General features: G+C 41.7%; 2 protein-coding genes across 4 annotated transcripts in view; one reads left to right on the top strand and one right to left on the bottom strand.

The window, feature by feature from the left end:
• LOC114666055 (hydroxycarboxylic acid receptor 2-like) overlaps positions 1 to 11,923 on the bottom strand; it is a 62,907-nt gene extending 50,984 nt beyond the window's left edge. For all 3 annotated transcript variants that reach the window (XR_007933589.1, XR_007933590.1, XM_028820767.2), the window contains exon 1: positions 11,770 to 11,923. The gene's annotated coding sequence lies outside the window, so the exon portion shown is untranslated. The remainder of the gene's footprint in view (positions 1 to 11,769) is intronic.
• nphp1 (nephronophthisis 1) overlaps positions 1 to 26,389 on the top strand; it is a 440,043-nt gene that overhangs the window by 176,156 nt on the left and 237,498 nt on the right. The gene's annotated exons all lie outside the window — the stretch shown is intronic.

Here is a 26,389-nt window from a genome sequence, read left to right on the forward strand (position 1 = left end):
TTTTTGCTGTCAATCGGTTGTTGGTGGGGGAATAGTCTTCCGACAGAGATTGACAGCGGTACCCCAGAGGTGGAACTTCCGGTTGGTTCAGGGATTCATTTGCATAAAGCGCGCCATCTTAGAGAGAAGAGGAGAGAGGAGAAGGGAAAAGAAGAGCATCGGATAACAGAAAAGGCAGATCAGCTTCTGCTCTGGCCATGGGAAAAGCCTAGGAGCTCCTATCAGTCCTGTCAGAAGGTGGATGGTCTTCTCTTTAGTACCTGGGAATCGATCGTTCCGCTATTACCTACGGACTCGGGTGAGCTATCAAAACGGACTTACTATACTTTAACCATGGCGCAAGTCTGACTGTATGTCTTTTATGACGAAGAGGAGATTGGATGTATAGTCGGCTATTTTCAGGACTCCTCATCTGCTCGCCAGCCGTTGTGGGAGTATTACAGTGGACTATCTGCGGATCTATTTATTATCTCTGGAATGGGAATTGGGGGAATGAATACTGTTGATGTGTAGATACATGTATGTGTGTGTGGCGCTGCAAATTAACGGTTACTTAGGTTCGGGCGGGGCGATCCATGTATAAGGGATTGTTTTTCTATTTGTTGTTTATTTGATGGACTGCAAGGATAAATATGGACTATGGTGTGCAGTGACCTATAAATGCATTGATATTAAGGGATCGTTTTTATTAGAATAAAGGCTATACGGGAAATTTATTAAGGTGTGATATTGGCCTATCCTTTTATCATCTGCCTTTAGCTAGGTCAGAATAGTGGTAGCAATAATCTCAGGCTAGTGCTCGAGAAGAATTGTTACAAAACTGCTGAGACATATCGTGTAGAAAAGAATCTCTCTATTATAAAAGAAAATCTTGAGACAAGACTATCGCCAAGAGATGTTTTCAAGTCCCACCCTCCTCTCCACCATTTCCGGTTAATGGCCCACACCCATGGTCCTTTCACTTCTCATTCATGTGATGCTTTTGTCAGACGCAGTTCCTGCGCTCTCAGCTCTTACAAATTTTTACGTTTTCAATAAATGAAGACGTATTATGTCCAAATCTTATTGAAGAATTTCATCCCGAAGGGTTATCAACAGAAGAAATGAGTACACGTGCAATCCTAACACCGAGAAACGATGAAGTCAACGAATTAATGTGAAAATTGTCAATTGGTTACATGGCAAAATAGTTAAATGCGCATCAATAGACTATGCTGAAACAGTTGGTGGTGATGGTGCGGAAAATGAAAACATCAACTTACAATATCACAAAGAATATCTATAACCGTTAATACCGTCTGGTCTTCCACTGGATGAATGACTGTTGAAAGAAGGATGTATCGTAATGTAATTGTGTAATTTATGTCTGAGTGATGGGCTATGCAATAGGTTGTATTCAAAATTGGTCGAACAATTCTGACATGTAAAATTTTAACATGCGACAAGAAAGGTAATGTAGTCCATCTTCTGTAGATAACATTAGACACCAAAGGAGATCTTGATATGCCATTCGTATTAAAACGTTTACAGTTTCCCGTTAGAATAGCTTTTGCTCTGACAATTAACAAATCACAGGGACAAACATTCGAAAAAGTCGGTTTATTTATTAGAGAGAAAGAAACGATATTCACTCACTGGCAGTTATATGTTGTGTTGTCACGATGTAACTCCAAACACGGAATCAAAATTCAATGCAATATTGACGAAAACTTAATTCACAAAGCTGTTTTTATTGAAGTTTTACAGTAAAAGTGTAAGTTTAAAAAATATTTGTGTGTTAATTTCAAAGCCAAACAGAATGAAAAAGTATAATGCAACGAATACCTCTAACGCAACATGAAACATAATTTTCTTTCAAATTATTACGTTTTACTGTTTTTTACTATGGTTAATTACTCGCTGTAATGTAAAATAGTTAGTTCTATTATGCATATGTAACAATTCCCATGAAAATAATGATCTGTTTAAATTGTACATCCGCATCCCCATACGCGAGCGGCAGAGCCGTGAAGTGGTTAGTGCGTAGCGCCTGCCCGGGGGTTGTTGAGCAAAGTGAGCAAGGGGCAGAGCCCCCTAATTTTCTTAAGGTTAATGATTTACATATATTTAAAGAGAATCATAAGCATATATGAAAATAAGCATATCCTAATGTGCACTAGTATAATAAGGGTTAAACCATAAAAATCCCTTGCCTGCCCATTTTAATAATTTTCTCTTTGCAGCTGCTAAGCTTAAAAACTTCAGTCAAGGACATTATGTACTTTAAGGGGGCTAAATGGGCCATTGTTTAAAGAAATGCAGCCATTAAGGCTTTGGCCATGAGAGAAAACCAGATAGGTCGTTTGCTTCCATTTACAGCGGCTGGGCCTCTGCCTCCCTGTCTGCCTGCCTGGACAGGTGATGACAAGTCAAGGAAAATGTAGTTTATAAGACACAGCGTTATTGTTTTAGGAGCACATCTGCCCCAACCTCTAGCCCAATATCTCATGTGTGGGTCCACCTGATTCCGACTTACTGGTGGGAATCGATTGATAAATAAGTTTTGGACACCTGCACAGGGTATGAAGTAATGATGGCAGTTTCGGTCAAGTGATGAACATTAGGTAAGGATGGGAAGAGCCAGAAGGAGGAGAGAATTTTGCATAAGTGATATGAATTGTAATAAATTTAAGCTTGCTGAATTTGCTAATTGCTCATTTCATTTGATTTGGGTTTGTGTGTGCATCACGCAATAAAATTGGATTTTGCTACCTTCCTGGAACTCCATGTACCTTCTTTGAACAGCATGTTTCTGCCATAGCAGTAGTTAAAGTAGGAACCTTGAAAACCTTTATGAAGAATCTATATGAGATATTGGAATATCTTACTGTATCTATTAGCTAAAGAAATGAGCATGATGGATCAAATGGTCTCCTCTTGTTTGTCAGATTTTCAATGTTCTAATTGGTTTCAAATTCAGACCCTTTAAAACTGATGGCACTTGCATGCCTTGTTCCCAATTTTATTTTTATGGCAAATGCACATTCTCAAGTTCAGTTCAGGTTGGGCAGTATGCACCCACCACATGACGAAACAGTTTGGGATCATGGTTGGCAACCCTCCCCCCAGGCAGACACACAATCCACTTCCACCTTCCAGAAATTACCCTCTATCTGCTGCAACCAGGTGTGTGGGCGTCCCCTTGGCCTGGTCCAGGTCCTCAGCAATGAAGATCCTGCGTGCTGAATCACCCTCAGGGAATCGCACCACATGGCTGTAGTGCCATAACTGAAGCTCCCTCACAATGCAGGTCATGTGCCTCATTCGGGACTCCATGAGCAACACAAAGTGAAACCAGCGGTACCCAAGGATTCACTGAAGAGACACAGTCTTTGTCTCAGGTCACTGGATAGCGTCCATGTCTTGCAGGAAGACAGGAAGCACCAGAACTCTAAAGACTCGAACCTTTGTCCTTTTGCATAGATATCGGGAGCTCCATACACCCCTTTCCAGTGACCTCATGACCCCCCATGCTCTCACAATCCATCTACTGACTTCATAGGAAGATTCACCAGAGACATGACTGTCACAGTGGTGTACTGTCTTAGAAAGAAATTAGTTAGATTCAATCATCTCATTTATTTGGAATTCAAAATATCCACGCATCCAAAGGGCGACCCTACGATGACCTAAGGCAGAAGGTGGCATGGCACTACCTAACTTTCAATTTTGTTACTGGGTGGCAAATATAAACCTGGACGTTGACACAAATAGATGAACATACACAGGGTTGGACAGCATTAGAAGTAAAATCCAGCAATACTTCCTTAAATTCCTTGCTTTGTGTCGTCGTCAGTATACAAACAACCCAACTGTGCTTCTTTCACTTAGAACATGGAACCAATGTGTTAAATACTTTAAGACAGAGAAGCTTTTACCTTTGGCATCTCTACATGGTAACCACCTTTTTCCACACTCTTAAACGTGTACAGTTTTTAATGTTTGGAAAATGTATGGGATTAAATCATTTAGAGATTTGTACATGGATGATGTCTTTGCATCCTACGAACAATTACACTCCAAATTTAACTTTCTATCAACGCAATTCTTCCACTACCTCCAAATTAGAAACTTTGCTAAACAAAATCTCCCCAATTTTCCTCACCTCCCACCTATTTCTGTTCCAGAAGAAATATTGATCAGTCTTAACCCTTAAACCGCCAGAACCAGCTAGAGTCTGTTCCCAATGCAATTTGCCAGCACGCCGGAGCCGAGTATATTTGGCAACATACATTCAGTGACATACATTCATTGAACTCCGCAACCAGCTAAAGTTGTTTCCCACTGCAATTTGCCAGCATGCCGGAGCTGATCAGTCAGTGCCATATATTTGTCGAGCTGCCAGCTCATGACCACTGCCAGCCCCTGCAGAACTGCAGCCTCACTGTCCCTGGGATTCAGACTCTACACTAGACTGGCCTGCAAGCATCAGCTCTTACCTCTGTGTGCTCACGTGCAGCCAGTTCAAGCGCAGTTGGCTCGGTGATTTACTGAATTTCATCAATGGCACCAGTTGCACCTTGTTCATATAGTATAATAATTGATTGTTGCAAAAGTTTCTTTAATAGTTTTTACAGTTCATTGGCAGTGTGTAAAATGATCAGTGTTGCAGTAATTGTGATGCTCTCTGCATGAAAAAAATGTGTTCCATTAAAATTTCACATTTTCTTTATGAATTGTGATATTTACTTAAAATGTGCAGGAAAAAAGTATTTGCCGTCCAGGGGTGCATTAACCCCCAAGTATGTGGCATTTTCAGGGTTAAGGACTCAGACAGCATTTCTATAATATATAAAAACATTTTATATATTTCAACAATCCCAGAGTACAGTGGGAAAAGGATCTCATACTCAACATTTCAGAAAAGGAGTGGAAGGCAGCCATTCACAGAATTCACTCGAGCTCCATACAATTATTCAATTTTAAATCTTTTATTGAGCACATCTGTCTTATTAAAATTGTCCAAAATGTTTCCAGGGCATGATCCAACCTGCAAATGTTGCAATCGAGCTCCAGCCTCACTAGGCCACATGTTTTGGGCCTGCACCAAATTAACATCATTTTTGACCAAAATCTTTAAAGGCCTTTCAGACAGCCTTGGTGTCACAATCCCTCCTAATCCATTAATAGCTGTGTTTGGTGGGCCCACAGAGTGGCTTAAAGTGGAGAAGGACAAACAAGCTTTAATTGCCTTTACTATTGGCCTGTGGACTTATCTTGCTCAACTGGAAGAATTCTATCCCACCTCTCTCTAAGTCTGGAAGTATTTATCACGGGAAGAATTCCCTAGGCCTATGATAAAAGAAGCTTCTCAACCTCATTCAGGTTTATTGGAGTTGGGTGGGAGATAGACAAAGCTTGTCTGGAGGAGTGGAAGGAGAGGGAAAATAGAGAGGAAAAAAGGATACCACATGTAACAGATAGAGGTGTGGTCCACCTCTTGAACCCTCAGGTACCACTCTGAACACCAGGTGAATGAATAAATATTATTTATTTTATAAATAAACCGTGCACAAAGCACTCTCCACACCACACTCATATAAACACTATTCTCTCTAAACAATACTCTCTCCTCCTCGCCCAGACACTTGCCACCCTACCTCCCAGCTCAGCTCAATGTCTGGGCTTTCCCACAGTCCTTTTATATCCCCTGACCCGGAAGTGGTTCCTGGTCAAACCCACAAGTCCTTATTCCCTCCGGGTCAGGGTAAACAGTCCTTTCTTCAGCCCGGGAGCACGTCGTTCCTTCCTGTCACGTGATGACGCACTCCCGGGTTATAGGGCACATAAGAGCTCACTAGCCCCCCTACAGCGACTCCCGTTGGCCCCCAAGGTATCCAGCAGGGCTGTGTATATAAACTACAAAGTCCATGAGGCCCTGCTGGAACTCGGGGCACGATTATGCTGTCCGGAGGGCTCCTCCTAGTGGCCTGGGGGTGGCGACCGGAGTCTGTAGCCGGTCGTCCATCACACACACAATACTGTGGTTATGTCACAGCAGATGAACTCTTTATTCTACTTGAAACCCCTCTGATTAACACAAAGGGATGACCAGACAGGAACTGACAGCTAGAAAGCAGTTAATCATCCTAAAGACCATGAAAAGAAATAGAAACGTCAGGTTAAACAACTTATCACATGGCTAATTCCACACCATAAATGCATATGGATAAAACATGTTTGAATAAAAATATAGAAAAATATATGAAAAAATACATAAAAAGTAATAATAAAAAGCAGTTCTCTTCTCGGTACTGAAATGTGGCACTTGGTGCCACGGCCCACCTGCCAAGTTGTTTTGTCGGCTTAAGGTAAAGTCATTCCTGATGGAGGATGGCAGGAATCATGGGGTAGAGGAGTCCTTTCATCAGATTGGCTGGCCCAGCGCTGTCTCAGCTGTAGAATGGCCAGTAGAGGGGAGGCAACTTGATAGGCAGAGTGGTGGCCCTGAGGCTAGGGATCTGCACTGGCAAGCGGAAGGTTGCCAGTTCGAATCCCGTAAAATGCCAAAAGGGCCTCTGCTCTGTTGGGCCTTTTAGCAATTGCTAAGTGCTTTGAGTAGTGAGAAAAGCGCTATATAAATGCAAAAAATTATTATTATGGCTGAGGTCTCCAGAACTCTAAACAAATCCAAATCCTATTATGGGATATCATCTACTGTTAAATTCTGCTCCGTACTTGTAAAATTTATATTTTTATACTGTACTGAGGATTTGTTCTGTTCTGTTCGGTGTGTTGTATTGTATTGTATTGACCCCCTTCTTTTTGACACCTTCTGCACACCCAACCTACCTGGAAAGGGGTCTCTCTTTGAATTGCCTTTCCTGAGGTTTCTTCCATTTTTTCCCTACAAAGGTTTTTTTGGGGGAGTTTTTCCTTGTCTTCTTAGAGCAGGGGTGTCAAACTCCAGTGGCTGCAGGTTTTCATTCTAACCCTTTTCCTAATCAGTGACCAGTTTTCACTGCTAATTAACTCCTTTTCCCTTCATTTCAATAGGCCTGTTTTTAAGGATTCAGTTCTCTGAATTGATTTGTTTCTTCATTAAATGACAGCCAAACAGAAATGAGACGTGAAACGAGCCAACAGATGAGCAGCTAAACTGGGATTTCAAACTCCAGCCAATTTCACTCCAACCAATGTTTTAATGAGAAGCTGATTCTTGCTGTTCATTAAACCCGTTATTTAATTCAATGGCTTGTTGCTGCTCTCATTCTACCACAGCAGACATTTGTAAATCTGTTGATTTTTCTTGTTTTTCTGTCATATGGTGGCTTGTTTGATGTCTCATTATTGTTTGGCTACTAATTAAGGAAAAAGAGACAATTAAGGAGCTTGAGTCAAGTTAATTATAACTAAAGCAAAATAAGTTAATTAGCAGTAAAAACGGCTCACTAATGAAGAAGAAGAAGACATAAGAAGAAGATGGTTAGAATGAAAACATGCAGCCACTGCGGCCCTCGAGGACCGGAGTTCGACACATGTGTCTTAGAGAGTCAAGGCTGGGGGGCTGTCAAGAGGCAGAGCCTGTTAAAGCCCATTGCGGCACTTCTTGTGTGATTTGGGGCTATACAAAAATAAATTGTATTGTATTGTATTGTAATATCGTCTTCCATAGTTAAGATCACAGAAATTTTTGGGCTTCCCTAACGAGCCCACAAGAGCAGTGCATTTCTTTTGTTCATCTTTTTAGACACAGCATATGGACTTCCACATACTGTGTGTCGGTTTACATGACCTGCACATATACACAAAATGGACTGTTGTCAGTCAGCAGCTGCCTTAGTTTGTAATGTGCATTTGTGTTTGGTGGTACGTGGTGCATGTGATGTTTCATTTTCATTCAGCTTAATCTGCCAACAGTCACTGCGGTAACGCATTGAGTATGGCTGACCAGGTCTTCCTATACCACAGCAACCTCTTTGTACTCCTCTAGGAGACTGCCTTGATACTCCACGACCAATCGAGATATGTGATCCAAAAAACATGCCCTTGGTCTACCACCAATCTTCTCGCAGCGGGAGGTGTAAAGAGGTCATCCTAATAAGATGACCATTGCTTTTCTTCATCTGGAGGAGCATCAATTCTACTCTGAGATCTTCCTGTATTGCTAAGCTCCCCACACTATCACAGAGAGTTATCTGAGCAACCTTATGCAGGAGCCTCATTTTATCTGCTTATACTCTCGATTTCATTCTGTCGATCTCTATCCACAACTCATGACCACAGGTGAAGAAGGAGAAGGAAGACCGACTGGAAAATCAAAAGCTTTGTTAACAGACTTAGCTCCATCACTAGAGCCTTCTATCTTCTTTTTCTTTTGGCTGCTCCCATTAAGGGTTGCCACAGCGGATCAGCTTCTTCCATATCTTTCTGTCCTCTGCATCTTTCTCTGTCACCCCCATCACCTGCATGTCCTCTCTCACCACATCCATAAACCTTCTCTTACGCCTTCCTCTTTTCCTCTTCCCAGGCAGCTCTATCCTTAGCACCCTTCTCCCAATATACTCAGCATCTCTCCTCTGCACATGTCCAAACTGACTTTGTCTCCAAACTGTCCAACCTGCGCTGACCATCTAAAGTCCTCATTCCTCATACTGTCCATCCTCTTCACACCCAATGCAAATCTTAGCATCTTTAACTCTGTCACCTCCAGTTCTGTCTCCTGCCTTCTGGTCAGTGCCATCGTCTCCAACCCATATAACATAGCTGGTCTCACTACCGTCCTGTAGACCTTCACTTTCACTCTTGCTGATACCCGTCTGTCACAAATTACTCCTGACACTCTTCTCCACCCACTCCACCCTGCCTGCCTTCTGTAATGTTTTGCAAAACTGCTGCATCAGCGGAAAAATTCACAGTCACCTTTACATTTCACTCCTGAACAAGACCCCTACTTATACTCCTCCACATGAGACAGCTTTTCACCTCTTAACTGAAAAGAACATGACCTTCTTTTCCAAATGAGGACCATAGCCTCAGATTTGTAGGATTGCAAGCACCTCACACTTGGCCTTGCGCCACTTCAAAGTGTACTGATGATGAAGTCAAGAAGACAACACTCTCTACAATCACCAAAGGCACACACTCTGACTTGATGCTTTCCAGTCACTGGCTGCACCGTCATATCCTGGAGCAGCGTTTCTCAACCTTTAAGTATTTGCAACCTGAGTTTTCATAACAGTTTTAATTGCACCCCCCTAACGTTTTTTTGAAACCCTAATAAAATTTATTCCTATATTTTTTGCTGCCGATATACCGCTACAAGCTGAAAATGTCCCTACGAATAGTGAAATTGCTCCATATATGGTAACATTCGCGCCCCCTTTTTTGTTACTTAGGGGGGCACGCCCCACAGTTTGAGAACTGCTGTCCTGGAGGATAGAAGAGCACACTTGATAGAATTTAATGGCCACATTGCCCAGACTTCACTTAGCACATGAGTGAATGACTGAGGTTCTCTTCATTTGCACAGCCCCACCGGACTCTCAGGATGAAAACTTAGGCCCACATCCTGCACAAAACTTGTTGATGAGCCAAAGAAGAACTTTGTTAACTCAAGTGACTAATCGGGTTTCTGACTACAAGTGGGGGGCTTTATTTTGTGCCATCTGAGCCTCACTATCTGAGCACCTGCAGTCAGTTCATACAATTGCACATGGACACAGAAATCTAGAAAATGCGTGAAGGATTCTCTACTCAAATGTGGTCTTCTGCATTGATGTTAAAATGACAACATTTTGTCCAGATTTGGGTGCACAGTAAGTATGAACTGACCCAAACTCAGAAAAGTTTGCAATTTTGTCCAGCTCAGTAACATGCGTTGAAATGTTCAGCTAATGTTTTCACTTTTCATGTGACTCTTTTTGATTGAACAAAAGAGGAACATTAACACTGGAAGCACTTTCTACTAAGTGTGCAAAATTATACCAAGACAGTGTGCTAAAATTAAAGTTTCACTTTGCTACAGTTTACAAATAGACTGTCTCTGTTTGCACTTCAAAATACCCTGAACATCACCCATAATGCACATGCACACTTCATTAACATCAAAATAATATGTAGGACAAGTACCAAAAAAAATATATTAACACAAGATCTTATCAGTGCATGACAACAGCTTTAACAGAAAAACAAGAAGACAGTTAAGAAGCTTTGAAAATCAACAGACACAGCATTCTGTAGAAACCCAGGGGAGCGTGCAGCCGCCCTAACCCGACACAGACAGGCAGAGATGCGCGTTTGCCACACAGCACACGTTTATTCACGTGGGAAAGTGCTTTTCTATTGTTCCCCACAGTACCACAGTGCGCCAAGTGCACAGTCCAGCACAAAACCCTCTTCTTCTCTCTCCGCCTCCACTCCTCTCCTGGCAAGCTTTGTCCACCTCCTCCCGACTCTGTCTCCTCAAGTAATGGAGGCTCGCTCCTTTTATAGGACACCCGGAAGCCCTCCAGGTGTCCAACAACCAAACAGAGCTCGGCAAAATTCCAGGCGCCCCCTAGCAGGGTTGAACTTCTGTAACCCCGCTGCAAGCTCTAGCATTCCGAGGGAGATGGTGTCCAGAATAAGCTCTCTCCACCACCCAGTCCTTCCATTACTGAGGCGTCCTGGCTGGGTAAGGGCCCCAGCAGTCCGCCACAATTCCAAAATGTCAATCAATACATTTTCAGTAGGTTTTTACTCCATCTAGTGCTGATAAATTATGAACTATGAAAAGTATGATCGTTGATGAAAGCTAAACATCTAGCTGTGCAACTACATGGATCATGCAATCTTTGTTCTTTTTTCGTCACCACGCTAACCCACATTAGGAAGCGAATTAACCACCTAGCCAAACTCCGTACTGCTTGGAAGGACACATGCATGCTATCTGGGTTTGGTTAAGTCTGTGGTGTCTCTGAACGAGAAAGCAAGTTCAAATTCTGCAAGTCAGAGAAGACAAGAAGGATGAAGTCTGTCTGTTAACAACCACCAGTACATAGCAGAGGCATCCATTGGAGCTGAATAGCATTGTAAAATAAGAGGACAGGTGATGTCTAAGCCAGATTGAAGACCCTGTGCACTACGAGTGCTGCTTTATATAGACCACCCTGAGTGTTTATTGTCAAATGGCAGGCAAATGCCATAACAAAACTTACACTTTGAAATGACTCGAGATCAAAAGAACCGATTGAGTAAAATCCATGTGTTCCACTGCACTCATCTCCAGTAATTCAAAATGTCCCTTTGGACTAAGGAGAAAAGGTCTCAAAAGAGGTCCCTCATAATATGATTTATGCCTTTTTAAACTTTTTTAGCCAGTGTTTAGTATCAGACTGCCATTAGACTAACTTCAGAATTTCTTTAGGCTCACTAGGAGTCTCACCCACCATGTTAAAATCATTTACAGGAATTTTACTAAAAAAGCCGTCTGCCAGTTATGGATGCCTGTGCACCAGTCTGCGTCCGACATGCAGATGTCTATCAAAAAGCAGGTATCAAATCATTGACTCATTTTGCCTTTCCATTAATTGCTAAGCACCGAACAGCAAGGCACTAGACCGTATAGTTATAAGCAATGACTTTCACCATCTAAGTTTGGAAGCAGTGCTTCTTCGTCTCTGGAGGGATCCAGTGAGCTTGTCAGACCTTGTTATAAGGGGCTCTGTCAGCTTGCACAAAAACGGCACTGCACAGACTTCTGATGCATGACAGGAAAGGACACGTGGAAAGCTCCTAAACGTTCCTTACCTTAGGTGAAGTCCCTCCTGTGTGCTGGCGGTGGTCCTCTGCTGTTGACACGTCCAGATGCTAAACAAGATAAACTAGTGACCTAAATGTAACAGCCAAGCAGGGGAGAGGAAGCTTCTCAGAAGATGCAAATGACTCAGCAAAGGCGTCAATTGCGCCAGAAACTGACAACGGATTGTGTGTAGAGCACAGTCAGCACCCAGCGGCACTGCCCCTACCACTTAGCCAAGTGCAGACAGGGAGGTCCATCTGCTCTTTAATGACTTGGCTATTGTATTTCTTTGAGACACTGTGGAAGCCAAAATAAAACATGGCAATTCACTTTGCTGTTGTGCTTGAATTACAAGCCAAGGTGCCATAACCCTCAAAACCAACGACAACCCACTTTTCCTCAATATCAGATCCTTTTAACTGACCCTTATTCCAACCTCCCACCCACAAATGCCCCCCATTCTCCAGAAAATGTATTTCCCTATAAGAAGCCACCCCAGCAAAGATGACAAGTTGAAGGTTTGGTCAAGCTTTGTGAGGCGGTGACACCAACCTCTGCACTGCTTTATCCAAAGAGAAGACTCTTAAAAGAACCAAAGCAATGGAACCCTTGAGAGGGGATGCTCAGGGTGTAAGAGATTTGTAAGGACAATGGCATTACCGAAATGGAAAATGACAGACTGCAGACGCATTAGAGGGACAGTGAGAGAGAGAGAGACAGAGTCACAGTAGGGACAAAGAGCATCATGGCCTCTCAGCACGAAGGTGGTGGATCCTGTTGTGGAAGAAGATAAGCTTGATATTTCCTCAGGTGTTCATCAGGGTGTTGTAACTTATGTATTGTTTTTGTTAGAGGAGTAGCTTGGAGCGCAAAGAGAGGTTACTACTGATAAGACGATTAATGATCTCGGTAAGCAATAAAGCTGATAATATGTGTATTATCGTAGTATTTCCCTCTACTTCCCCTTTACCTGTTTTCTCAAGGGTAAATGTTCTCGTCAGGTTCGTTATCGGGTTGGTCTACCGTTGCACTTTAAAATGAACACACACACACACATAGATAAACACACACACACAGACCCTAACCACAACAGTGCCCTATGAATGACACACACACGCTGATTAACCCTTAGCACTTTAAACCACACATCAGCCTGTCACTCAGCACTTCAAGAGACTTACTTATTATAGGCACGAACAACATACAATATTTTAGTGATACCTCAGACCTAAATATTACTTTTGGTCTACAAGAATACATTTAAACATACAAAGACTATGCCATTTATCAGCCAAGAATACCTTCTTTTTATCGTACTGTCCCTTCTTTTGAGTGGCGTCCTCACTCTCAGCCTTATAAACCTCGCAGCACAGAAATAATGGCAAAAATCTGGCTACCCCAGGTGCTCAAAGAAATCTAACTTATTAATTCAATCACTCTAGACATTAAGACAAAGCATAGAAAGTTAAAAGCAGCATGGTATTTATTACAAGAATAATAATAATACAGTGATCCCTCGCTATATCGCGCTTCGCCTTTCGCAGCTTCACTCTATCGCGGATTTTATATGTAAGCATATTTAAATATATATCGCGGATTTTTTGCTGGTTCGCGGATTTCTGAGGACAATGGGTCTTTTAATTTCTGGTACATGCTTCCTCAGTTGGTTTGCCCAGTTGATTTCATACAAGGGACGCTATTGGCAGATGGCTGAGAAGCTACCCAACTTACTTTTCTCTGTGTCTCTTGCGCTGACTTTCTCTGATCCTGACGTAGGGGGATTGAGCAGGGGGGCTGTTCGCACACCTAGACGATACGGACGCTCGTCTAAAAATGCTGAAAGATTATCTTCACGTTGCTACCTTCTGTGTGCAGCTGCTTAGTGAAGTGACATGCTGCACGGTGCTTCGCATACTTAAAAGCTCAAAGGGCATGTATTGATTTTTCACTCTTTGTTTTTATCTGTCTCTCTCTCTCTTTCTCTCTCTCTCTCTCTCTCTCTCTCTCTCTCTCTCTCTGTCTCTTCCTTCTCCTGACGGAGGGGGTGTGAGCTGCCGCCTTCAACAGCTTTGTACCGGCGGTGCTTCGCATACTTAAAAGCCAAACAGCCCTATTGATTTGTTTGCTTTCCTCTCTGTTTCTGACAGACTCTGCTCCTGACACGCACTCCTTTGAAGAGGAAGATATGTTTGCATTCTTTTAATTGTGAGACAGAACTGTCATCTCTGTCTTGTCATGGAGCACAGTTTAAACTTTTGAAAAAGAGACAAATGTTTGTTTGCAGTGTTTGAATAACGTTCCTGTCTCTCTACAACCTCCTGTGTTTCTGCGCAACTCTGTGACCCAAGCATGACAATATAAAAATAACCATATAAACATATGGTTTCTACTTCGCGGATTTTCTTATTTCGCGGGTGGCTCTGGAACGCAACCCCCGCGATGGAGGAGGGATTACTGTACCACTGGAACAAAGAATAATAGAAAATAGGTACTGATAGGAAAGTCTGAATATATATAATCTTTAGGAAAAGCTTACGAAAAAGTTACAGATGACAAGGATGAATGTCCCAGGGAGGCGTTTGATTTAGCAATCGATGTTCATGATGCCTTTCTGACGACCAATGCCGTCTTGGTCTGTTCTTCACTTCTTCTCTCTTCCTCTTTCAAACCAAGGCATATTTATTATGAAATATCATGCCTTAGTTTCACAACACATGCACCTGATTGGCAGGCTGTCAATGTGATTGATGAATTTTGCTCAAACTCTTTCCCAAATAATAAAGTTCTTTGATATTGCCTGTTTCCCTTTCCCAGGCCATAAACTCAGTTGTTAAAGTAAGCAATAGCCTGAGGTGTCAGCTCAGCATCCTTTCCCAGGTTGTAAAATAATTGAGCATTCAGAATGTCTTCCTTTTAATGTTGGAAACAGCTGTTTTAAAAGTGAGGTATAAGAAAACCTGCTTTGATCTGTCTTAGTTCATCTGTTGTCTTGTCTTGAACAAAATACGAGGGTTGTCTGGGTTCCGCGCAGAATTTTATCGTTTGTCGAGTGTCAGCCTGTCGAAACCTGTTCTGCTGTGTAGAGGGATTATTCAAGTGGTTGCATGTTTTTGTTCAGATGTTTTGCTCCCTCTCTTCCTTCAGAATGAACACAAGAAGCAAACAAACTGAAAGTGCGATGCCAGCGCTAGCGGTGAAGCTCCCGACTCCGTGCGTGCGTGACTTTCGAGTGATGATTTTTTACAACTTTTCTGATGGTTTAATCCGCTCGGTGGAACGCACCATGTTTGCCATCTTTTTCAACATCGATGGCATTGTCGCGTCAATGCTGCTGATGGAGAGGACAACTGTCACCTCTGAGTGGTACACCACTCAATGCCTGCCTGACGTTTTTTCTGTGATGGCTAGAGGCCGGTCCAAGAACTTGCAAAGTCACTTTTTGCATCATGACAATGCGCCAGCCCACACGGCTAATGCGACGAAGCATTTCATTGAAGACAGTGGTGTCAACATTTTGAACCCGCCACCCTACTAGCCTGATCTTGCACCATGTGACTTTTGGCTCTTCCCGAAGGTGACAGAACCCCTGCGAGGCCACAACTTCGAAACTCGAGAGGAACTGATTGCAGCTGTCAAAGAACAGCTGGACAACCTCCCAAAGACAGCCTTTCGCGAGTGTTTTGCGGCGTGGGTCAGAAGAGCCCAAAAGTGCATTGATGTTGGCGGTGAATACTTGAAAAAAGTTTAAAAAGGATCGAAGTACATGAGAAAAATAGAAAAAAAAATTCTTGGCTACTTATTTCAAGTGATTCCGCGCGGAACCCAGACAACCGTCGTATAATGGAAACCAAAATGTACAGATTTTATACACCATAACAATATGTTTGTTAAGTAAATGTCACCAAAATGTCACCAGACATGACCTAACTCTTGTGTGATATAAAGTAAGCAGTATGGCATTGATTTATGACGTGGCTAAGAGAAAGGGGGAATTTTACAATACAATGCAATACAATTTATTTTTGTATAGCCCAAAATCACATAAGAAGTGCCTCAATGGACTTTAACGGGCCCTGCCTCTTGACAGCCCCCCAGCCTTGACTTTCTAAGAAGACAAGGGAATAACTCCCAAAAAACCCTTATAGGAAAAAAAATGGAAGAAACCTTGGGAAAGGCAGTTCAAAAAGAGACCCCTTTCCATGGAGGTTGGATGTGCAGTGGTTGTCAAAAAGAAGGGGGGTAAATACAATACAATACACAGAACAGAACAGAACAGACGTAATCCTCAATACAGTATAAAAATAAAAATATTACAAGTACGGACCAGAATTTAACAGTAGATGATATCACATAATATGATTTGGATTTGTTTAGAGTCCTGGAGACCTCAGCCATCAAGCTGCCTCCCCCATTTGGCCATTCCACAGCTGAGACAGCGCTGGGCCAGCCAATCCAATGAAAGGACCCCTCTACCCGACGATTCCTGCGATCCTCCAACAGAGATGACTTTACCTTAGGCAGCAAAACAACTTGTCAGGTGGGCCGTGGCACCAAGTACCACATTTAAGTACCGAGAAGAGAAACAGAACAGGTGAGGGTTAGGATCCAATTCTAACTATCATGTTACTTATGTTTTAGTGCTAATGTACAACAACAGAGGTGCAGTTTGTACAGTTTATCAGCAGCTCTAGTCAGGGTGTGCTAAACTGAAGTAGTGAGTCACCAGCCGGGATTTGAAAGCTGAGACTGAAGGGGCACCTCTTATAGTAGCAGGCAGACCACTCCAAAGTTTAGGGGCCCTGTAACTAAAAGCTCAACCTCCCACTATTATTATATTAATTCTTGGAATCACAAGCAGACCAGCATCTTGAGAGCTTAATGTGCGCTCTGGTTTGTAAGTCATGATAAGTTCGGACAAGTAAGCCGGACCTCGGCCATTTAAGGCTTTATATGTTAAAAGGTGGATTTTGAAATGTGCCCTAAACTTAACCAGGAGCCAGTGTAAGGATTTAAGAACTGGAGTTATGTGTTCGTATTTTCTTGTTCTTGTAATAATTCTTGCAACAGCATTTTGGATTAACTGGAGGGTGTATAAAGGACAATTTGATCATCCAGTAAACACCACATTGCAGTAGTCAATCCTACTAGAAATAAATGCATGAATTAATTTCTCAAATTTATGTTTATTTAGAAAGGGAATTAATTTCCCAACATTTTTAAGATGGAAGAAACAAGATTTGGACAACTTTGTAATTTTAAAGCTATATAGAGTGCATGCTGTGTTAATTGAGTGTAAGGACTTGAATGTTGAAGTTCTGGATCAGCATAGATGTTAATAAAGATCTCCTTTTGTTAAGTTAAATATTGTTGCACAGTGTCAAAGCATGCCATCCTAAAAGTGATACTGCCAGGTGCAACAGAGAGAGACAGTGGGGTCTGGTGAGGAGTTGGAGGGATTTTTACAAATTTAGAGTGCAGTTAGCTCAACTGCTAACCAGCAGGTGCCAGGTATGTCACACTGACTCCATTCCTAAAGAGAGAAGGTCAGGCCATGGAAGGTTTGCAAAGGCCACAAAACCTCCAGGATTATGAGTGGCAACCCAAGGAAACATACTGTAGGTGGAGAAGTTTAGGTCAGGTGGGCCATTAAAGCAACAAAGCCAGTACTTTACCATTCAATGGCTGCATTACAGCACACATGGAAAAATGTATTCTTGAAATTGGTAATCTATATGTATTAGAAAAGTATTCTAAGCACATGTGTAGTGGGGCTACATAATAATTGGTATTTTTTTATGTCTGTGGTGAGTTGCGTTTTGTTTTCGTCGTCCCGTTTACTATCATATATGTGTGTATACAGTGTTGTGCCCGTAAGTCAAACGGGAGAAGGATGATAAAGGGAGACCGCAACCCCAAGACGGGAATTTCCTATTTAATCATCCAATGACATCCAAGACATTCAGTTTTAAATGAGAGGAGTGGAAAAGAAGAGAGGCGAGGAGAGAGAAAGGAGATCGAGAGAAGAAAGGAGCCGATTTATGCATTCATTTTCCAACTCATCATTTCCGTTCATTGTGCAATTCCACTACTTGCTTTTTCAGTATCCGGATCATCGTCTCGACAAACAGTGCAGAGAAACCCCAGGGTTTGGATTCATACCAACCATAGCCAAGGACTTTCACGGTGAGGTCGTTTTGTATTTCGGGAAGAAGCAAAATATCACTTTATTAGCTTTGGACTCATAACACGTACATTTCTACTGCCATTTATAATTAATCTGTGTTTGTGTTTGTGTTCTGTGTTTATTCATTTATTGTTTATGGGTAAGGGAGGGTTTTTGTAAATATTATTATTATTAATTTGTGTGTTCATATAAATTATTTATATATATATATATAAAATCATTCACTAGTGTCTTTGGGATAGTGGTGAATTGTGTGCACATAAGTGTATATATATTAAGTATTTGTCTGTCTTTGTGTGTGTATATATTTATCCACTGTCAATATGTTTGCACTTAATTTTACATTGCTGACTTGTAGTGCCTGTTATTTCGTCGTTTGGGACTATTTGTAAGGAGTGCCGCATGTTATTACTTTGAGAAGCCTCAGATTAGCCAAGGCAATAGTCTTGGTAGTGTAGTTGCCGGTTAATCCATGAGAAACATAAATACTATATTTTACTAAGCATTAGGATTAAAAAGACTTATGCCTACATATTTTTTATTATTCTGTATGGGATAGAAACCACCAATAGTTCATAAGCCAAAGATTAGGTGTGCAGGAGAGCTGGAGAAGGATGGGCCCCTTGCATAGACAGGGAATGTGAACTCTTTGGCTGTAAATAATGGCAGCAGGTGCTGAGCTAGTGAGGAGTAGAGGTAGGCCTTGTCAGACAGACATGATGAACAGAGAGGGGTTTGACACCACCTCAGCTGGGAAATAATGGTGGAATTAAATAGTGGCAGAACTAGAGCAGAGGAATGTTAGGAGTCAGATGAGGATGAATAATGACTTGTGTAATAAAGAACTGTAATAAATGTAGAAATGCCCATGGTTGCTCGCTCTCTGTGTGTGCGCCATACAATAATACTTGATTCTGCTGCCTGCCCTGAGACTCCGAGTGCCTTCTTTGGGACTAAGGGTACCCATGCCTGCCTGCTTCTACACACACTCTCTCTCTGTCATAGAATAATGGGACTGTGTTGTGTCTTTCATAAGATGGACATGGAAACCCAGCTCTATATAGGCAGTTTAGAGGTCAGAGCTGAAGGGGGGGGGTCTGTCTTGTAGATTTTTAGTCCACATGCTTGACTCTAGCTGTTGTTCTCCATGCAGAGTGCACAGTGCAGGCAGAGTTCACATTGGGAGCCTAAAGGGGCCGGAAACTCTTCTGTGAAGGGGTCTTGGTTTGTGATGTCGTCTGGAGCTTATTTATTTTTAATCCTACCTTTGGATCAAAGAAATGCTACAATTTGAATTACAATGTGAATTTCCCCTTGGGATTAATAAAGTATCTATCTATCTATCTATCTATCTATCTATCTATCTATCTATCTATCTATCTATCTATCTATCTATCTATCTATCTATCTATCTATCTATCTATCTATCTATCTATCTATCTATCTATCTATCTATCTATCTATCTATCTTATAGTGCCTTTCATATCTATCTATCTATCTATCTATCTATCTATCTATCTATCTATCTATCTATCTATCTATCTATCTATCTATCTATCTATTATATAGTGCCTTTCATATCTATCTATCTATCTATCTATCTATCTATCTATCTATCTATCTATCTATCTATCTATCTATCTATCTATCTATCTATCTATTATATAGTGCCTTTCATATCTATCTATCTATCTATCTATCTATCTATCTATCTATCTATCTATCTATCTATCTATCTATCTATATATCTATCTATTATATAGTGCCTTTCATATCTATCTATCTATCTATCTATCTATCTATCTATCTATCTATCTATCTATCTATTATATAGTGCCTTTCATATCTATCTATCTATCTATCTATCTATCTATCTATCTATCTATCTATTATATAGTGCCTTTCATATCTATCTATCTATCTATCTATCTATCTATCTATCTATCTATCTATCTATCTATCTATCTATCTATCTATCTATCTATCTATTATATAGTGCCTTTCATATCTATCTATCTATCTATCTATCTATCTATCTATCTATCTATCTATCTATCTATCTATCTATCTATCTATTATATAGTGCCTTTCATATCTATCTATCTATCTATCTATCTATCTATCTATCTATCTATCTATCTATCTATCTATCTATCTATTATATAGTGCCTTTCATATCTATCTATCTATCTATCTATCTATCTATCTATCTATCTATCTATCTATCTATCTATCTATCTATCTATCTATCTATCTATCTATCTATCTATCTATCTATCTATCTATCTATCTATCTATCTATCTATCTATTTGCAGTTTTGTTAAAGAATCCCAGCATTTAGTTAGTTTGGTGGTGACCTTTTCTTGCTTTGCTCCTTTAATTTTGACTCCTCTTTTACCCTCTGTGCTGACGAAAATTGTTCTGACTTTCTGCTTCTTTAATTTTGGTCCATTCCGAGAATTCATTTTTTTTCTGTTCCCCTCACAAACTTCATTTCCTTGGTAATCATTATTATTCTTTTAAAATTAGTAGACACTTGATTGTTTCATTTTCTATATTACTTTTCTCATCTTTGCCGAAGTGATAAATTGGAAATATCTTAAAGAAAGGAATTTTGTCCTCAACTAGGACTTCTTTGAGTATTTAAATAATCAATCATCAACCTGAAGGACCACGTCAGGGAATTTCGTTCATTCGGTTTTCATTTCTCTTCATGACGATGGAGCATCATATTACAGCAGTCTACTAAGGCCTAGAACCCCGAGCAGAGGTGGAACAGAATGGTCCCAGAGCAAAGACAGACGCTCTGTAAGAAGGCTAGGAGTCACTGTCGCTCCGTTAAACCCAACAGACAGACACGAAGACACAGGGTAAAAACACTAAGAAGATATTTAATCTTTTTTCTTCACTATAGTGCCTCTAAAGCACCACATCTACCAAACACAATGAATAAACACAATAATTCTCCTCCTCTCCTCCCAGCAAGCTCTGTCACACTCCCTCCGAACTCCGGCTCGCTTGCTGGATCTCCATCAGTTCTTTATATAGAGATTCCACTCTTCCGTTCCTGTGACTTGCCAGCACTTCCTGGTCATATGGAGAATCTCTTTAAATCAGCCCGGAAGTACTGTGGGGCTTAATTTCCAAGCACTCCCGGGCTGCAAGGGAAGTATGACTCCCCAGGTCCTTTCACAGGTCCCCCTGGAGGCACCCACGGCACCCAACAGGGCTGAGAAACCGGACTCCAAGTCCCAGAATGCCCTGTGGGAATCCAGGGCACCGCTACACTCCAGGGGAGCTGCCATCTAGCGTTTTGGGGGAGGCAGTGTCCTGAAACAGCTGCCTTCCCCCATCCTTCCATCATAGGGGCTTCCCGGCTGGGATGAGCTGCTGGATGTCCGAAACAGCTCATACTTATAGAGAACTGAAATTGCATAATGGTGCTGAATGAAATGCTTACTCTGATTGGTTCACTAGTTTGCATACACTGTGGGCCACCATGGGGCACATCGCTGCCTCAACTTGACACAGACAGACGAGAGACAGTAGTTCAGGGCACACGCTTCGACTTTTTTCTCCTTTTCCCATGGGTAATACCTTCCCCCATGTCCCACGTGTACGGCACAGTTTCAACATAAGCACCAAATAGTTTCTTTTCTTTCTGTCTGCCTCCACTCCTCCTTGCAAGCTTGTTCCTCTTCCACCCAACTCTGGCTCCCGGAGTAGTAATAATAATAATAATAATTCATTACATTTATATAGCGCTTTTCTCAGTACTCAAAGCGCTATCCACACAGGGAGGAACCGGGAAGCGAACCCACAATCTTCTTACTGAAAAGCAGCAGCACTACCACTATGGCTACAGGATCCTTTTATAAGGCACCCGGAAGTGCTCCAGGTGCTCATTGACCTAATTCCTAAACCTGGAACTGCTGCCAGAATTAGATCAACAAGCACCTGGAACACTTCCGGGTATGGCGGAAGTACTGCAATTAAGGGCTTGCCAGCAGCTGCAGCACCCCCTAAAGGTGCCCATGGTACCCAACAGGGATGCACCAAAGTCCCTGCGGGAGTCCAAGGCACCTCTGCAACCCAGAGGCGGCTGCCATCTAGAGATCTGGGGGAGGTAATGCTCTGGATACACTCCACTGTCAGAAACTCCATACAGAGCCATAGCAATGTCTGGGGCAGCCACCCGTATATTTGGTTTCCTGGCTGCAAAGTCGCAAAATGTTTATACTGCACTGATGTGCACAAAACCGAGTCCAAAACAGAACTGAGGGAATAAGGAAAAGGTGGAGGCTTTTAAAGGAGAAGACAGGAAGTGAAGTCAGAGGGGTCGGGTGCATAAGGGTCTTCACCCATAGGCTCGAGCCCGGACATGACATCACAGGGGCCGGAGCCGGCAAGGTCTTCCTCCATAGGTTCGGACCCGCAAGTGACGTCAACAGGGCCAGGTGGAATCTCCCGTGAATGGTCTGCAGGCCAAGGAGAAAAAGAATCAGTGCACTCTGCCACATCCCGGTCTGACTCGGAATTGCCCTTCCTCAAGCCCTTTAGCTGCCTCCCATGCGCACGTGTGTGATACCACATAGAGGCGTCCCAGCAGGGCAAAGACCCCAGCCGTACGCCACAACACTCTGATTAGTTCATTGGCTTATATACCAAAATATACAAACCCAAATAAAAGTCTCATTTCTACTGCATTGTTGTCTTTCGATATCTCTTAAATTCAGTTCAGCTTTTATTCTGTTGTGAAAACTGTGTAAATGATAACTGGCAAGTTTCATTCCTGGATACGTGAAAAAGCATGACAGTGGCCAGTTTGTTGTTGGAACATTCTGTTTGATTACGTGACCATTTCAGCAGTCTCTTCATGCGATTTCTAAGACAAATGTTATATATTTCTTTTAAATGTACACTACACACCACAACACTTCATGCAGAAACCCTTAAATATTCTGTATTTAAATTATTCCCTCGCATCTTTGAGTTTGTATTGATTGATGCTGCATTTTGGTGATTTGGATAATCTTTTAAAATTATACTTGGCTTGAAAGGACATGAATCAGCATGTTTATTTTTAGCCGCTGTCTCTGTATTCTTTGGTTTTGTAATGTAAGCTCCATATTCTGAAAGCATATCGAGACTGCCTGTTTCCTTTTGAAGTTTAGGAACCATTTTGTGAAATCCTCTTCAGTAGAAGCTGACACCTTATAGACTTGCTGTTGGTGTTTTCATTTTCGCTTATCTGTCAATTCAATTCCTTTATTTTTATATAGTGCTCTTTTTTGAGTGTAGACTCAGAGAGCTGGTACAAGTGCAATAACACATTTTACAAATTATTAATTACATAATGAGCACAGATAAGGACGGCAATACAAAGACGTGTGAAAGTGGAGCCCAGCTAGACCTGTCCATTAGTTAAGTTATTGAACTATGGCCTGTTGACAACAGCTGACAGCGGATTTCGTTAAGAGAATTTGACGATACCTTTTCACCATGTCTAGGGTGGCCAAATGTGATGCCTTTCTGAGTTATTTGATGAGTTTGTCCATCTCACGGCATTGGACAGGCATCGAAGTGGGATATTTGATCAATCCATCGGCTTGTTGAGACAGGGACAGTCAGGGACAATGTGTCCAATTTCTCCGCACTTTAACAGTGAAGAGTAGGAGGTGATTCTTTTCGTGTGTCACAGTTTATATTTATCTACTATCTCTATATTCTTTCCTTCTTGCATTTCAAGCTCCATATTCTGAAAGTATATTGAGACTGCCTTTGTCATTTTGTAACATTGTGAGCTATTTTATTAATTCCTGATGCCTTGTCCTCTTTAGCAGTCTTTTCAATTTAGGGTTAGGGTTAGGGTTAGTGTAGTGTAGGGTATGAGTCGATTCAGTTTCTTTATTTTTGTATACCTCTCTCCACTGAGTTCAGGCTCAGACAACTGGTACAAGTTCACAGGTAAATTACAAATTACTAATTATATAATAAGTACACATACAGACAGATTTGTGTAAAAAGACAGGAAAACAAAGTAGTGTGAAATGGGTTAACATAACTGGAACTCAGAAAGATCTGTTGCTGAACTATTGCCAGTTGATGACAGAAGAGAGGAGAACAAAACCTCCAGTCAGCAACATCCCTGGAGAAAATAAACCTCTGGGGGTCCACAGTCAGTTATAATAGACACCATCAAAGATAAAGTCCTTTAGACCTCGGCCAACTGTCCAGCCGTCCTCCTGGGAGTTCTACAGTAAAGTCTGTGCTGGGCCATTTAATTTGGTGATAGAATCTTCACATCAGATGACTACAAGGCTCCCACTCTCTCAGATGTCTTACCATAGGCAGGAAAACAGCTGGGAAGAAGAGCAGAGGCACCAAGTGGCATACCAGGACACCAAGAAATGAAACAGAATAGGAGACATTTAATAAAGTTTAATAATTATTGTAATACTTATGTTTTTGTACAAGTGACTAACAAATAGAGATATGAACAGGTAATCAGCAGCTCTAGTCAGGGTATACTAGAATAAAGTAGTGAGCCTTCAACCTGGATTTTTAAAAGCAGAGGCCATTGGGGTATCTCCTATATTAAAAAGTAAACACAGAAACAGGGAGACGCTCAAAGTAGAATTGTGCAGCAAAGATACAGACTAAGCCTTCACATTAACTTTAATTATTTGGCTGTTTTTAGGTGCGTGTGCATTTAGTCAATGAAACACCTATTGCAATTGCCTTGTCTGTCTGTTCGTCTTTTTGTCTGCATGAAACAACTCGTACCCCTGTAGACTAAATTTTGTTGAAATATGGCACACTTTTTTTCATGGAAATTTGTTGAGACACTTGAAGTTGAAGATTATACTCTACTTCATAGCATTGGGGGCCCCTGAACAAATGTCACAACGTTTGGGGAGTGGGGACTCATTCTAAAAAAAAATGTGAGAACCCTGGTGTAATCCCCACGCCAAGTCATCCAGCTGTATGCTCACAATTGGCTCTTGACAAAAGAGTGGTGGTGAGGTGGGGTCTTCTATTCAAAACAGGGGTTCCAGGATGTATTTATTTAGCAATATTTTAGGAAAAAATGCATGTGTTTTGCACGTTTTGAGCATACGACTGGACAGATGGGAGATGTTTTCGTGCATTTTTTTGATATTGTTCGCTGTTTTATATCTTTGGTCACCAAAGGCTCCCATTCTATCAGAATCTTTGTAATGTCCATTCTCTAAAAAAACATGACATTAAAATGTTTTCTCAGCTATCACTACAAACCTTAGGAGTTAAGTAACGTATAAAAATATAATTTTTGGGTGAAGTAATAATCTTCGTCCTTTTTTAGCTACTCCCATTAGGGGTTGCCACAGTGTGTCCTCTTTTTCCATATCTTCCTATCCTCGTCATCTTGCTCTGTCACACCCATCACCTTCATGTTCTCTCTCACCACATCCATAAACCTTCTCTTAGGCCTTCTTCTGTTCCTCTTCCCTGGCAGCTCTATCCTTAGCATCCTTCTCCCAATATACCCAGCATCTCTCCTCTGCACATGTCCAAACCAACGCAATCTCGCCTCTCTGACTTTGTCTCCCAATCGTCCAACTTGAGCTGACCCTCTAATGTCCTCATTCCTAATCCTGTCCATCCTCGTCACACCCAATGTGAATCTTAACATCTTTAACTCTGCCAACTCCAGCTCTGTTCTCCTGGTTTCTGGTCAGTGCCACCGTCTCCAACCCATATAACATAGCTGGTCTCACTACCGTTCTGTAGACCTTCCCTTTCACTCTTGCTGATACCCACCTGTCACAAATCACTCCTGACACTCTTCTCCACCCAATCCACCCTGCACTCTCTTCTTCACCTCTCTATCACAATCCCCGTTACTCTGAACTGTTGTATTTAAATGTATCCACATAATAATAATAATGAATGAACTATATTAATACAGTAATCCCTCGCTATATCGCACTTCGACTTTCGCGGCTTCACTCTCACGGATTTTATATGTAAGCATATCTAAATATATAACGTGGATTTTTTGCTGATTCGTGGGTTTCTGAGGACAATGGGTCTTTTTATTTCTGATACATGCTTCCTCAGTTGGTTTGCCCAGTTGATTTCATACAAGGAACGCTATTGGTGGATGGCTGAGAAGCTACCCAATCAGAGCACGCAGTTAAGTTCCTGGGTATTGATTGGCTCAGCGACGGAGCGCAGAATTCGATTCCGCTTTGCGTTAACCAGGAAATCTCATCTCGCTCATTCAACATCAACGTGTTTCGCTGTGTAAAGAGTTAACTTTTGTGTTTATCTTTGCGCGTAGTCAAGCCCTTCATTATGGCTCCAAAATGATCTGCTCCTGCTACTGCTTCTGGGGCCGTGCCCAAGCACCAACGGAAGATACTAAAAAGGTAAGGTTTACTTGCTGTGCAGTAAAAT

The sequence above is a fragment of the Erpetoichthys calabaricus genome, chromosome 15, assembly GCF_900747795.2.
Source record: "Erpetoichthys calabaricus chromosome 15, fErpCal1.3, whole genome shotgun sequence".
Taxonomy (NCBI): Eukaryota; Metazoa; Chordata; class Cladistia; order Polypteriformes; family Polypteridae; genus Erpetoichthys; species Erpetoichthys calabaricus.